The sequence below is a fragment of the Triturus cristatus genome, chromosome 5_1 (assembly GCF_964204655.1).
Source record: "Triturus cristatus chromosome 5_1, aTriCri1.1, whole genome shotgun sequence".
Taxonomy (NCBI): domain Eukaryota; kingdom Metazoa; phylum Chordata; class Amphibia; order Caudata; family Salamandridae; genus Triturus; species Triturus cristatus.
Window position 1 is genome coordinate 63,000,061 of NC_140587.1, and position 3,034 is coordinate 63,003,094.

The window sequence follows — 3,034 nt, forward strand, 5'->3', positions numbered from 1 at the left end:
TTCTCCGTCTGTGCGTAAGCGTCTCACAGACTCTGTCACTAGTATTCTATCTCCTTTCTTTGAAGCTTTAAATGTGTCTCCGGCTTTTGTTCGAAGACAATCTCGTAGTCAGTTCCCAGATATTGAGGAACGAGAGAGGTTAGACTCTCTTGCACGAAAATGGATCAAGAAGGGTCCACAATACAGTGTGCTAGATATTATGCCTACCTTTTTGCAATGGAATGCGCCTACGCAAAGATACGTTTTCAATGTAATGTGCGACACTCTCATTAAAGAATGGGAAGATGTGACTTCGAGCCCGATCCCACAGGATCTGTTAAATATTCAGACTGATTTTGAAAAAGGACTTACTGTGGGTTCTAAGGTTGAGGAAGCTGTAAGGACGCTTATCTCTTATAGATACTTATTGTTTTCTCAGATTTTCCATGATTCCGATCAGTCGGTTAGACTGACGTCGAAAAATTATCCTATGAGAGAGGTTCCTCCAGTATGGAAGGAAGAGGTTCCAGCAGCAGGTGCTAATCCTCTTATCCCTGCTCATTTCCAACGTATATGGGTACATGTCCCTTGGAAGAGATCTGAAGTTTTGGCCCTTAAGCAGACTCTACCGGATCCTCGTAAGAACCCTGCAGGTTACTACAAAGAATTATCGCAGACAGTTGACGCCTGCATTATGAACCTAGCAGATATTGACATGCTAATGGGAAATGTAGTCCCACAGACAATATGGGCTAAAATTCGTAGAGAGGATCACGCGCAGGAACTAGGTGCTACTTGGGATGTTATAACTAATACAGATAGAGACCAAGTGGGTGGCGCAAAGCCTGACGCTCTGATTTCGGAACTTCCTGGTAGAATCATTACGTTAATGAAAACTATGATGCCTGCATTGAGAGTTAATTGGGATAAACTAGCCGCATGCAAACAAAAGAAAGATGAAAGTGTCTCTGACTTCTTTACTCATTTCGAGGAGACATTTATCGACCACAGTGGTCAAGACATGGCTACAGAGGGTGGACAGCGATTATTCGTGGACAAATTTGTATTCAATTTGCTTCCCTAGCTGTCACACAAATTAAAAGATTCAGAAAGTTCATGGGCTGTTTCTTCTTCTGCTCAGATATTGGCTACTGCGCAATATTATGAGAATAGAGATAAGGAAGTAAAAGAAAAGCAAGAGAAAAAGACGAAAGAATTAAAAACGAAGGTTCTCTTGCAACAAGCCTATCCGCCACGTTATGCTCAGCCTCAAATTCAGCAGCCCCCGCAGTTTCAGAGGTTGTATCAAAAACCTGAGCCATACAATCCGCGACCTTTGTTAGGTCCTAATCAATGTGCCTATTGTAGAGAGGAAGGTCATTTTAAGAATAGTTGTCCGGTTTTATTGCAGCGCAATGGAGCGTTACCTGCTCCACGAGGTCGTGCTGGCCTCCAGTCAGCAAACAGAGGTAGAGGTCGGGATATGTTGACTCAAGAACGGCGTGCCCTACCTTCTCCCAATTCCATGAACTATTTTTATCAGCAAAATGTCAGGTCTGCACAGTATTACAATGAAGACCATTATGTCGAAGGCGAGAATGAGAGTCTTCATGATAACTAGGAAAGCCATGGACAAAGTAAGGGAGTTGTGCCAATCCCAGTAGATCAAAATGGACCTTATATTAACGTCACTACAATGGGTGTTTCAGAGCCATTTCTTCTGGATACTGGAGCAATGAGAAGTTCTATCATTCATTCTAAACTCCCTGGGGCACCTTTGTCTGGCTTAATGAATGTTTCCGTAAGATTTTCTGGCGCCCCTGTTCGTAATCCAGTTTCTTGCCCTTTGCCTATTTCAGTTGGTCCTTATGATTTGGAAGCTCCACTTCTGTTAACGAATGGTTGCGGTGAGAATCTGTTGGGTCTAGACCTATTGAAAAGAATGCATGCTACAATATATTGTTCTCCTTCTGGCGTACATCTTACTTTAGGACAGAAATTGGTCTCCCCAATGTATTTGTCCAAAGATCAGTTTCCACCTGAATTACTTTCTCTTTCAACAGCACTTTGGGCCACGGGTCCGAACGATGTGGGTTGTCTTGAGATTCCACCTTATGTTGTCACTCTCAAGCCCAATGTTGAATTACCGCTTATCCCACAATATAGAATTTCTGCTGAAGGTGAGAAAGCGCTTTTGGAAATCATTCATGACTTGATTCAGAAGGGTGTGGTTGAAGAAACAAGAGGTAATACATGCAATAGTCCTATTCTTCCTGTTCTTACACGCACTGATCCTTCTCAGCCTCCTGTGTACCATTTCGTAATTGATCTGCGAGAAGTAAACAAAATTGTGATCCCACAATTTCCTGTTGTTCCAGATATCACTGTTTGTTGACAATGATACCTTTCACAGTGACTTGGTTTTCTGTTATCGATCTAAAGAATGCCTTCTTCAGTATTCCCATTGCAGAAGAGAGTAGGGACATTTTTGGTTTCTCTCTTGGAGGCCGAAGATTCCGGTTTAAGCGCGCACCCCAAGGCTATTATGAAAGTCCCTCTATTTACAGCCAAGCTTTAAAATGTCATCTTGATACTTTTCATTTGCCATCTGGTGCTGCTCTTATCCAGTATATGGATGACTTATTAGTCGCCGCTGATTCAGAAGATATCTGCAAAGATGTCACTGTTGCATTGTTACGCCACTTGTTTAAACTGAATCACAAGGTTTCACCTTCCAAACTACAATATGTTTGTCGAGAGGTTACCTATTTGGGTCATCTCCTATCAAAGGAGGGACGACGATTGACACCAGAACGAATTCAGGCGATTACGCGAATGTCTGCACCATCCACACAAAGGGAGGTATGTGCCTTTCTGGGTATTAATTCTTATTGTAGACAGTGGATCCCTAACTTCTCTCTAATTGCCAAACCTTTGTTGCCACTCACTTTAAAAGATACGCCTCACCCCCTTCCATGGACTGATGAGTGCCAAAAGAGTTTCACTGACTTACGTACCGCTCTGTATTCTGCTCCTGTACTAGGCACTCCAGATT